This window comes from Patella vulgata, chromosome 4 (genome assembly GCF_932274485.2).
Source record: "Patella vulgata chromosome 4, xgPatVulg1.2, whole genome shotgun sequence".
NCBI lineage: Eukaryota > Metazoa > Mollusca > Gastropoda > Patellidae > Patella > Patella vulgata.
In genome coordinates this window covers 29,393,093-29,406,206 of record NC_065882.2, presented here as the reverse complement: position 1 = coordinate 29,406,206, position 13,114 = coordinate 29,393,093, and the positions used below count along the sequence as shown (strand labels likewise).

The 13,114-nt window shown below is 34.6% G+C and overlaps 1 protein-coding gene across 20 annotated transcripts in view; it reads right to left on the bottom strand.

The window, feature by feature from the left end:
- The window catches only part of LOC126817142 (uncharacterized), a 123,145-nt gene that overhangs the window by 103,918 nt on the left and 6,113 nt on the right, over nucleotides 1-13,114 (bottom strand). For 12 of the 20 annotated variants that reach the window (XM_050543960.2, XM_050543956.2, XM_050543954.2 and 9 more), the window contains exon 2: nucleotides 6,722-6,765. The exons of 4 other annotated variants lie outside the window; for them this stretch is intronic. The gene's annotated coding sequence lies outside the window, so the exon portion shown is untranslated. The remainder of the gene's footprint in view (nucleotides 1-6,721; nucleotides 6,766-13,114) is intronic. 4 more of the 20 variants (XM_056100718.1, XM_050543955.2, XM_050543959.2 and 1 more) reach the window with 1 other exon arrangement.

Sequence of the window (13,114 nt, the reverse complement as noted above, 5' to 3'; positions counted from 1 at the left end):
AACGAAAACTACGATTTTTCTTAGAGTATGTCAAAGGCAACTTTTCAAACACGATATCAAAGTAGATCTACAATAGTAGGCGTAGTTTGTAAAATAAATTGCTACCCAAAAAATTAACTGATTGGTTTAAAGAAAACAGTTATTTAAAAATCATGATTTGTTAAAATACTCTGCGAAGTGTTGGAATGTCGGTCTGCTGGGACGTCTGGATTGACAAATAAATTAGAAACGGAGAATGAAGAAATTGTATGTTTTTATAACCGCTAAAAAGGGGCATTGAAAGTTAGGTAGGATCAACCAGGTCAATTAATTTTTGTAAATTTTCTTTTAAAACTGGAATCGAGTGATCCTTACCGGCGACAGAAAAATAAAATATAGACTTATTGGAAAGTTGCTGATTTAAAACATGCCTATGAAACCGGGGCTGTGCCTTCAGTGCCTCTTTCATTCTCCTATCTGTTAGTTGTAAAATCCAATTTTCCATACCCTCTTGCCTCTTTACTTTTCCAAAGACCCACCCCGACAATTTCTGTTGTTAGGCGCTCTTTTTTCCTAATCCCACGTTTCCCCTTTTCTATTCATTCATTCTTTTTCGCAAAAAGAACCGCTAGCTTCTTTCTTTCGATTTCTTCCCGTCTTTGCCTAAATTTAGAAAGTTGATTTTTAGTTATCGTTTCAGCATCCATTAAGACCAAATTACGTTTATCAGGTGAAAGATTTTTTAGCCATTCATCAGATTTATTCATTTTATATAAAATGGACGCTTCGTTGCCAAAAATATTAGACGAGGGCGCGATCGAGATGACTGAACACGGTTTCTGGTAATTTGTTGTGAGGCATGGCAGAACTCGAACACGAAAGATTAAAGTCATCTCGATACTCAAGTATCAAGTAAACTTTTTGCATTCGGAAGTGTATCTTTGATTTTCGACATCATACAAAATTACTTATTGCATTCGGAAGTGTATCTTTGATTTTCGACATCATACAAAATTACTTCTTCCCCACGAGGTTGGGACTTACAGCCAGTTTTTTTTATTTGTCAAAACTTTATTATTATTAGCCTTTGCGCGAATCAATTCTTTTGAGGTCTTCCTTAGTCGATTTTTTAAACGCAAAATTGTTTATGTATACCTATTGATCCTTCTTAATAAATTCTTATTTTTCCTATTTAACTTGGTCAAAGTCACAGCATCGACAGATGTCTGCGTCCCTCTATTTACTAAATGTATCGTGCTGGTATCTGCCGATGGTGTCTTATCCACTGTCTCCACTATCCCGGGGGAAAAGAGGCTGTCGAGATAATCGTCATATAATTTTTAAGATTTATTACAATTTGTCTTCAGTCTGACCAGCCTACTTTGAATACCGTTGTCATCAAACGTCACGCTGTCGTCATGTAAAGCAGTAATTATAGACTGGTGCTCTGTATTGGTCAGAAATTTATTAATGATGCCTACCTAGTACCAGCCTATTTTTAATTTTTGCAAAGGGAAGTTTAGTTATTGTACCAAGATCATAGTGATCGCCCAAACCAATGCTGGATAGTAATTCATCTTTGGACGTCATGCCTGCTAATTGAATCGATTGACAACAAATTAAAAAGAGTCCGTCGGTCAATTCCTGAACAAAATAAAAAGAATTGTTTACCCTGAACCCTAAAAGCCAATAGTCTCGAACAGTAAATCTGGTCAATCGAGGTTACCCTTTGTTTCGATTAATTCCTGGTAGAAAATTTAAAATGCGAAACAATTTGTTAAATTTCTTAACTTGGCAAAACTCGTCTTGGGCAATTTAACGACTATTTCACGAACCTTGCAAAATTAAAAGAAAAATACCGGTTGTACTCTTTTCTTGCCCAACACACAATATTTGGAGATCTATGGCGGTAGGGCAGGCCGGACTCGTTTGGGCTCTTCTAGTTTTTGGAACTCTACTACGTTCTTAACCAACTAAGATAATCTTTTATGACGAAACAAACATCAGAGTCGATGACTTGGGATATTACTCATGCAGAAATATAGATATATTGCCAAAATATGATCATGCATTGAAAACTCTGTCTCCTGCCCATGCTGCGAACACCAAAATGGCGGATAAAAAAAATCAAAACAAAGCTGTCAAAGTAACAATAAACTTTTTAAATAATGGTTTACTTTATTTATACTTATAGTTATGAGCGGGACGGGACATACATCCGAACCCTGGCCCGATAAAATTTCCATGTGGGCACTGCTCTAAACCTGTTAGAAAGAATCAACGGGCTATCCAGTGTGAGGATTGCCTTTACTGGCATCATATCAAATGTATAAACTTACCAATAAACGAGTATGATCAACTATCTAACTCATGTGAAAGCTGGTATTGCCAACCTTGTACACTACCAGGTTTTACAAACTCTTTCTTTGAAATCTCCATAAATGAAATAGATAACAAGCAAGCAGCTGATTGTGATTATCTCCCCTGCCATTCAACCACCATTTCCGGAATGACAGATGTAAACAAACCTAACGTGCCAGATCTATTTGAAGAACTAGCCAAAGTAAGGAGATCAAATCCATCAAACTTAATGTGCGGGTATTTGAATATTAACAGCATACGTAATAAATTTGAACATATTAAAGACTTGCTACAACGAAATCTAGTTTATATATTATTCTTGACTGAAACCAAAATAGATGCATCTTTTCCTGATGCCCAGTTTTCCATAGATAATTATACAATGTGGCTTGCTGACCGAAATCAACATGGAGGAGGGATAATGTTCTTCATAGGCTCTGACATTGCTGCCGATAGGAAGGGTCATTATGAATTTCAAGAGATTGAGTCCATTGGTATAGAGGTCTCATCTGGTAGTCAGAAATGTTTTTTTGGTGAAGTCTATAAGACTCCCAGTATGACCGATGAACTTTTCTATACAGACTTTAGTCAGTCAGTAGATAAAATTATTTCTAGATATGAAAACTATATTTTTATTGGCGATTTTAACTATGATATGCTAAATTCTGATAAAAGTGCAACACTCTGTGACATCTGTGATATTTTTAATATGAAAAACATTGTAAAGAAGGCTACTTGTTTTACTAAAATAGCAAAGGCAACTCTGTTAGATTTAATTCTAATTAATCAAGAATGTGATTTTAAAAAAGTATGTAATTTTGGCACTGGCATCAGTGATGTGCACAATTTTATTGCTGCTCAACTAAGCTGCGATCTGCCTAAAATGTTACCAAAAAGGAAAATGTGCAGAAGTTTTAAAAATTTTAACGAAATAAATTTTTTACATGATTTAGGAAATCAAAATTTTGATATATCAAAATATGAAGATGTCAATAATGCTTATGATGATTTTAGTAAGAGTTTTGTTGATGTTGCTAATAAGCATGCACCTTTTAAAGAAAGGAGAATTCTACCCAAACAGGTATCATATATGAATGTTTAGCTTAAGAGAGCTATTTATAAAAAGAAAATGGTACATAACAAATTTCAAAAATATAATAGCAATAAAAATTGGGAAGCATATAGCGTAAAAGAAGAAATGTCACAAAATTGAAAGATAGGTTGCCAGGCAACGAAACATACGCCCACAGCAGCTATATCGTCCAGGCAGTCAACAAGAGTTGTCGCATATTTTTACTTTTTTCGGTAATGAAACATTTAAAATACATTAAAATCTGATTAAGAGTAACAACTCATTAAGTAATTACCAGAAAACTATTAGAATTTGTTTGGTTTTTATAAAGTTCTGTCCCATGCTAATGTTTGTTTAGTATACAAAACTTTTAACATCATGGATTTAGCTGTACAAGTCATAAAGTTTCATTGAAAATCAATATACTTGTTCGTCTTAAGACCTTAAACTCTGTGTTCCAATCTGTAGTCAATCGGATGATAACTTTAGCCTCTAGAGCGTCACAAGATTTTTCAAAAGGAAATAGGGCCATAACTCTGGCAGTAATTAACCGAAATCGTTGAAAATCAATATGATTCTTTATCTCATGACCTCAAACACTGTGTATAAATTTAAACTCAATCGGATATTAATTTTAGCCTCTACAGCGTCCACAAGATTTTTCAAAGTGATCAAGGGCCATAACTCTGGTAGTAATTATCCGAAATCGCTGAAAATCAATAGGCTTCTTCATCCCATGACCTTAAACACTGTGTATAAATTTAAAGTCAATCGGATATTAACTTTAGCCTCTAGAGCGTCCACAAGATTTTTCAAAGTGATCAAGGGCCATAACTCTTGCAGTATTTATTGGAAATCGCTGAAAATCAAAAGGCTTCTTCATCTCACGACCTTAAACACTGTGTATAAATTTCAAGTCAATCAAATATTAACTTTGACATCTAGAGCATCCACAAGATTTTTTGAAGTGATCAAGAGCCATAACTCAGGCAGTAATTATCGAAAATTGTTGAAAATCACCAGGCTTCTTTGTCTCATGACCTTAAACACTGTGTATAAATTTGAAGTCAATCGGATATTAACTTTGACCTCTAGAGTGTCCACAAGATATTTTGAAGTGATCAAGGGCCATAACTCTAGCAGTAATTATCGGAAATCGCTGAAAATCAATAGGCTTCTTCGTCTCATGACCTTAAACACGGTGTATAAATTTAAAGTCAATTGGATATTAACTTTAGCCTCTAGACCGACGGACAGACGGACGGACGGGGGCGACAACAATATACGACCACATTTCAATGTGGGCGTATAAAAATAAATCCGTAAACCAATATTTTATGGAAAGGTGTGCTGGGGGTCCTAAATCTAAGGATTTTTGGCCAACAGTTAAGCCTTTCCTGACAAATAAAGGTAATATTAATCAAAAGGAAACTGTACTTACTGAAAATAATGTTTTAATTACCAAACAAAATGAGGTTTGTGAAACTTTCAATAATTTTTTCGTAAACGTAGCCAAGAACATTGGTAATAATCAAATAAAGGTTGATGACAATCATCCTAGTATTTTGGCAATTATGTTGAAATTTACCTATTGCAGGTAATATTGACGTTCAGGTTCGGGTTATACTTATGGAAAGGATATGTTGACATAATTACTTGCATTATTTAAAAAAAAATTGATGCTTTTCCAGTGACTTTTAAGGAAGCTCAGGTTACTCCTATTCTAAAAAGAATAGTGTCTTAGAAAAAGGAAATTATAGACCTATTAGTGTATTACCAGCCATATCAAAAATTTTTGAAAATGCAATTGAAGTACAATTAGTACAGTATTTTGAAAATATCTTCAATCATCTTTTGGCAGCCTTTCGGTCTGGTTTCGGATGTCAATCTACTCTTTTACGTGTGATTGAAGATTGGAAAAAAGCTCTTGGTAAAAATGAATACCTAGCAGCTATCCTTATGGACTTATCTAAAGCTTTTGACTGCCTCCCCCATGATTTATTGTTGTTGAAATTAGAGGCCTATGGTCTGTCAAAATCTTCACTAAATTTACTACATAGTTACTTAACAAACAGAAAACAGTGTGTAAAATTAAATCAAAATATAAGTGATCTGCAAGATACTTTCAAAGGGGTACCCCAGGGATCCATACTTGGTCCAATAATGTTTAATATATATAAACGACTTGTTTTTTTTTGTAAAAAACTGTAATTTGTATAATTATGCTGATGACAATACTTTATCCAAATCTGATAAATCCTTACAAAATGTTATTTCAGCTTTAGAGAAAGACAGTAACCATTTGATTGAATGGTTTTCAGTAAATAAAATGCAAGCCAACCAAGAAAAGTTCCAGGCTATAGCTATTGGTAAAAAAAACCACATGGCGAAAATGTTGTATTTGATCTAAATGGTATTTCTATCTCATGTGAAGATGAAGTTAAATTATTAGGGGTTACTATTGACTTTAAACTAAATTTTAAGACACATATATCAATTATCTGTAAGAAGGCCCCATAGGCAATTAAATGTCCTGAAAATAATTGGGAAACATTTAAATAGACTTGGTAAACTTCCTATCTATTATTCATTTATTATGTCAAATTTTAGTTACTGTCCGTTAACTTGGCATTTCTGTGGAGAACAAAACACTAAAAAAATTGAAAAAATTCAAGAACGAGCGCTCCGTTTTATATATGACGATTATCAAAACTCATATGATTTTCTTTTGGAAAAGTCAAAACTACCATCTCTCAAAACCCGTCGTATGCGCACTATTGCCATGGAGACCTTCAAGATAATAAATAAGAAAAGCCCTGTATTTATACAAGATCTGGTTGTAATTAAAGCAAATTCTTATAATTTCAGGTATATAAATACTACTGAGGTACCCAGACCTAAAACCTCATCATACGGCAAAAAATCTTTCAGGTATGAGGCAGCACAAATATGGAACTCTCTCCCAAACGAGGCTTGAGTTATGAACTCATTCGACCAGTTCAAAAGTTATATAAATAGCTGGTGTGGGGGTCAAAAATGCAAATGTAGTGGCTGTTGTATCCATCCCTCGCTGCCTCACAGCTGAAATACTTTCCTTTTCTCTTGGCCTTACCTACATATATGCATATTTTAATGCTTAATATTTTAGTACTTCTTATTATTTCATGTGTCTCATCTACCTATGTATGGTGCTTGCTATGTTTAGGTCTGTATATACTGTTTTATGTTTGTCGGCTTAAGAGCTCCTTAGAGCTTGTGTTATTTTGTTATTATGTATATATGTACCGACGTTAAATAAAGATTACTTACTTACTTACTACTATGTGAAATCGGCGAAACAAAACGACAGCACTCTGTAAATAAATACCGAATTGAATAATAACAACGACAATAATATCTAAAGACAAAAGCGTAATGAGAATATTTTTAACATGTCTTTATTTACCATTTGATGTTGTGACAATACCACGTGCATGGCCTATCTAGTGAATATTTTCTCCGAGCATGTGCTCCAAGTGTGCCTGAGCCTGTTTCGTCATCATTGAGAAATTCGTCTTTGCACAGTCAACACCTCTCCAGGTAAGACCAGATTTCTTAGAGCTACTCGCGGCACCCTACTTTTAAAAACTGTCCAATAACAATGGATCTTTCTGAAACTTCTGGTACAGGAAGTTAAGTTCCTATACAACGTGTTAAATCTATCCCGACAATGATCCGTAAACCGGAAGTAGTCGAAAAAATATTTGATATTTAAAAAAACCACAGTAAAAATCGGTGCTCTTGCAAAAATCGTGATTTCGCCGTCGGGTATGACCGCATCAAAACATCTAAAGTATCGTTTGGTAGCTCGATGAATGGGCTATTGTATGAAAAACTTCCTGTGTGATTCCTGAAAGCCGGTTCAGCGCTGCTTGAAGTTCTAGTTATTATTATTAATTACTGTGGGCCCTTATTTCTCAGTCCCGGTAAGAGATACCGATCTGGGATCTAATTTTCTGTCGGGAAACCATGTTATGGTTACTCCATAAACTATTCTTGAAACTTCTGCGCAGACTAGAAGTGGCCGAATTTGGTATGGTGCCAAAAAGTTAAAAAAAACAGCCGTTGTTTTGTCAATTCTTGACCTATTTTCAAACAAATGACATTTTCGGAAACCCTGAGTCTTTTCGGGGCCGATAGCAGTTGAAAATTTCTAAATTTCGAAACTTCGTCGTTGACTTCTACTTCTAGTGATCGAAAAATGAAAAAATGTTGTTAATGAGACAATTTTGTTATTTTTCAAAAATTTCAAATTTGACCTACATTTTTAAAAAACCTGATGTCCATCCGATTCCAGCCATATAAGTTTCATTCAGAGTTATCGCACTTTATTTTTCGAATTTTTTCGAAATTTCTACCCATTTGATAACCCATATATTTTTTTTGAAAGGATCAATTGATGTTTCTGAAAGTCCTGGAACATAAAGCTATAATGTCAGACCATTGGATAAAGAAATTTCAACAACAATCTGTGTACCGGAAGTAGTCGAAATAATGTCCGATATTTTAAAAAAAAAATGCAAAAAATGGGTGTTTTGGGGAAAAACTCGATTTCACCGTCTGATATCAACGGATTAAACAAATTAAGGTATCATTGGGTCAAGCGGAGATTGGACTACAGTATGATAACCCATGCATACAGATACTATGGTCATGTTCGTGTCAAGATGGCGGACTAGAGAGGTCGAGTAGATAGCCAGAGAGAGTTTTCCCAAAACGTTCAGTGATAACATAAGGATAACATAGGTATGATGATTATTATACCTCAGTGACACAGATTATGCATATATTTCAAAACAATATATACCAGATTATTTGATACAATGTATGTCAACTTTTTCTGAATATAAACTTTTCCTGAATATATACAGTTTCAATACAGCTCACCAGAGTTTTTGTGAGTATCGTTTAGTTTGTTAACACAAGCAAGCGTGGGTAAAGACAGAAAAAAACAACCAAGACCTGACCACTCAAGTACAAATTCTGCTAACAGCAGTATAACTAATTTCTTAGATAGTGTGACAAAGGATGATGAATCCATACGATATTTTTTAGCTGAACTCTTAAAAAGGGACGCAATAGTAAATAAACTGGCCACCCTCATCCAGCCTACTCTAACAACGCCATTGATTGAAAAAATCTCATCACTACAAGAACGAATAGATGATCTTGAGCAATACTCAAGAAGGATGTGTCTTAAATTCCTTGGTCTAATAGAAAATAATACAGAAAATACGGACCACTTAGTATTAGACTTAATTAATAATAAAATCCTGGATGGTGAATATCCACAAATTACATTAAACCAAATTGGACGTAGCCATCGAGTTGGAAAGCGTGTTCCTAATAAAACCAGGGATATCATTGTCCGATTTATTAGCTATCGTGACAGGGCCGCTGTTTGTGGCAACAAACGTAAATTAAAACCCTTCAACAAAGGACGTAGTCTTAAAATATTTGTTAACAAAGCATTAACTCATAGACGATCGCTGTTGTACAAGAAGACTAGAGATCTGTTAAAATCCAAGCATATTACTAATTGCAGGACATACAATGGTCGTATATAAGTTCAACCGCTAGTTGGCGTCAACACCATTATAAACTCAGAAGTTGATCTCCAAAGTCTGATTGTTACTAATCAAAACAACACTCGAGATTATATACCAATGACCCATCAAGAAATAGTGGTCAGTCCATCAGAAGATAGAAACAGGTCAGAGGTCAACATAACCACAAATGTCATCAACCCGACAGCAAGTGAACAAATTGGATATGTCCTAAATTCTGCCCGGCCAAATACAACCATTAGACAACAATCTCTGTTAGACGTCGGTCTGTTTCCAGCCACCTCCACTCCAAAATCTACCGTAAACGATACTTAACTATGTCTTTAAGAAAATCCCAAGATATCACTTAATTTATTATAATTATATATAAAATATCTTTCGGATAAATTGTGAATAATAACGTTATTCATAGTATCTTTAATATTTAAATCTGTCCAGTATTTTCAATAACAAATTAACTGTTGTATGGCCTTTCATAAATTTCCATTGTTGCGTTCTTGCACTCTTTCGAAATGTGTATATCAAATATCTTTACCATATTGTGTATTACTAATTATTAATTTAAGATCACACCCATAAGTACATGTCATGACCATACATTGACTTCGACTTAGTTAAAAACGAATAACATCAAAAGTTCAGCATTACTTTCCATATGGATTTTGTATAATGCAAACAAATAACATCAAAAGTTCAGCATTACTTTCCAAAAATTTGAACATAGTACTTACTCAGGATTCTTTGAAGCTATTAATGTAACGAAAACGTTAACGACACAAACATATAAGCAGAAACCCCAATAAAGCACATGTATTCTATATAAGACATGTAAAATGGATAATTAAAGAAAAGTCAATAAAATGAAACTTTATACTGTATGATGATTTTTATATTATTGCTTAAGACTAGATGCCATATACGTACTGTATTAAAGGAACAAATAATATATGTGGAAATGTACAATATATTTACTTTAAAATCACAATTAGTATGTATAAACTCAATAGAACTTTCAGTCAAATCAATTGTCTATTTTTTATAATATGAAATTTACACAATTTTTGAAGAAAAATATTGAACAAATAATGGAATAAAATCCTCTCTCAGGATTCGATCATCAATTTCAGACACTGCATGTGTCATTGTAATGTAACAAACCATTGTAAATATAATTTTGTTGTAAATCAGCTCATGTATATATGGTCGAATGTCTCAAACAACTACTTTGTGTGTGGAAATGTTATCACTTATAAATTATACAAACTATGTAATGTGTCGAATTGTCCTGTCCTGGCCATGTTCATAGTGTCCGATACACACCATTAAAGTGTATCATTACATTATAAATAAACAGGAAATTCTGACACGTCATAGCATACCAGGTAAATATTTTAACATATGTATGTAATATATCTTTACTTCTAATTAAGACATTATTAATAAGGGGGTGTATTGAGTCAAACCCAGGACCAGACGAAAAACGAATCGTCTCGAAAAAAAATATCAATTGTTCATAACAATGTATGTAGTATATTACCGAAAATATTAACAATTGAAGCAGAATTAAGTAATTATGATATTATATGTTTAACTGAGTCACACCTGGATCATTCTATTTCTGATTCCAGAGTATGCTTACCAGGTTACCATACTCCTGTATGGTTAGATCGAAACAGACACGATGGTGGTATAATAATATTTATAAAAAGTAACCTTTCTTTTCATGTAAGAAATGACCTGCGCCATAATGATTTAGAAATAATTTTTGTCAGTATTAGTAATTCTAAGTGTACGTTTCAACTAGGAGTTCTATATTGTCCACCAAACACGCCAATTTCCTTTTGGGATTCATTTTATGATATAGTAAGTAAAGCCTTAGACAGAGGTACCTTTTAATATTAATGTTTTATCTAATGTCAGTAATGCCAAAAAACTAGGCGTAATATTACAACGCTTTAGTCTAGTAAATCTCATATATGAATCAACTAACTTTACAACCCATCCCGGAACACGCATAGATCTGTTTATTACAAATAAAAGGTATTTTATTTCTAAATATACAGTATTGCACCCTATATGTAGTACTCATTCGTTAATAATTGTAGAAATTAACTTTAACACCTATAAACAATTATCATATAGACGGAAAATCAGAAATTCTAACAAGGCTAATTTTGAAGGCTTATGTAATTCTCTTAAACAAACAGAATGGTCAACAACGGTTTTTAATAGTAATGATATAAATAAATTATATAATAATTTTGTCCTTGACGAAAACACATCAAAATTCATTCCTAGTAAAGTAGTCACAATTAGACCCAACGATAAACCTTTTATGAACAACTGCATCCGCCTAAAAATTTGACAAAGAAACCGAGCCCATAAGCGTGCCAAAAGGTCAAATAACCCAAACTATTGGCTACAGTTCCGTAAAATTAGAAATGAGGTAATTTCACCCATACGTCAAGCGAAAGATGATTTTAAATCAAAAATCACTAATAAATTAAATAATCATAAAGTCACATCAAATCAGTGGTGGAAACTAGTAAAATCAGTTGTGAAAATGGAAAACGTAAACAGTAATAATCAAACCCCAATTAACCTCAATGGCAAAATTTATTAAATTCATACTTTACATCTGTTTCAAAACTAGATACCTCACACGAATTACCCCCCTTTGATTCACGCTCTGACATCACAATGAATGATTTTATCGTAACTGAACAAGAGGTTAAAGACTAATTAAAAATACTCGACTCTTCAAAGCCACCAGGACCAGATGAAATCAGCCCATTAATTCTTAAAAACATATCTCCTGCCATTGTAATTCCATTAACTCGTCTATTTAACCTGTGCCTTACAACTAAACAACTTCCAGACATATGGAAAACTTCACATGTCACAACTGCCTTTAAAGGGAAGGGTGATCCACAATTATCAGAAAATTATCGCCCCATTTCCTTAACGTGCACAATTTGTAAGATTTTTGAAAAAATTATCCTAAAATACCTGTACAACTTTATTAAAAAATATGATCTACTATCTAAACATCAGTCAGGATTTCCAAAAAAATGATTCAACAATAAACCAACTTCTTGAGATATATATACTATTCAAAAAAAGTAGGGGATATTTGATTTTGGGGGCATAATACTAAAATATGCAAATGACTACGAAAAAAGTCACTATAGAACCTAACAGAAGAAACATTTCCAGTTACATGTGACGCCCAAACGCACCAATAGCTACCGCATGGAATGCAGGTGATGCTTGGGATCATCATGGGGGTCCAACCCAAGATTTGCACGACTCTGACTTTGAATGTTACAGTCATTGTGGCATTGAATTCCAGAGTGGAAACATCAGTTTAATTGTTTTAGTGACCAGAAAACAAATTTTGATATGCGTCGGCTTACCCAAAATGAAAGGTTAAGTGCCCTTGGCATGCTACAGATCGGCACAACACAGGCGGTTGTGGCGCGGACGATGAATGTTTCTCAGTCTGTCATAAGCAGGCTATGGTCCAGATACCGTGATACACAATCTGTACAGGACAGACCACGCTCAGGTCGACCACTCAAGCCCAGGATCGATTTATCCGTAGCTTGGCCTTGAGAAATCGTGTCATCACAGCAAATCAGATCAGCGCTCGTCTTCAAACAGACACTGGTGTGAGAGTGAGTGGCCAGACGATTCGGAATCGACTGCATAGGGGTCACCTTCGCGCCCGACGTCCTCGCGTGATCCCTTGTTTGAGAGATCATCACATTCAGGCAAGACGTCGTTGGTGTAGGGATCGTCAACACTGGGATAATCGACGCTGGAGCAATGTGATGTTTTCAGATGAGTCAAGGTTCACTGTTGATTTTTTGGACAGACGTAGGAGGGTGTGGCGTCGTCGAAACGAGCGCTTCCAAGACGTTAACGTCATCAGACATGATCGATTTGGGGGTGGTTCTGTTATGGTGTGGGGAGGCATCACTGTTGCTGGAAGAACGGCTTTACATGTTGTTGCAGGGCGTGTTACAGGCCAGTACTACCGGGACAACATCTTGGCAGTCCATGTTGTACTGTTCGCACGACGTCATGGCCGCCG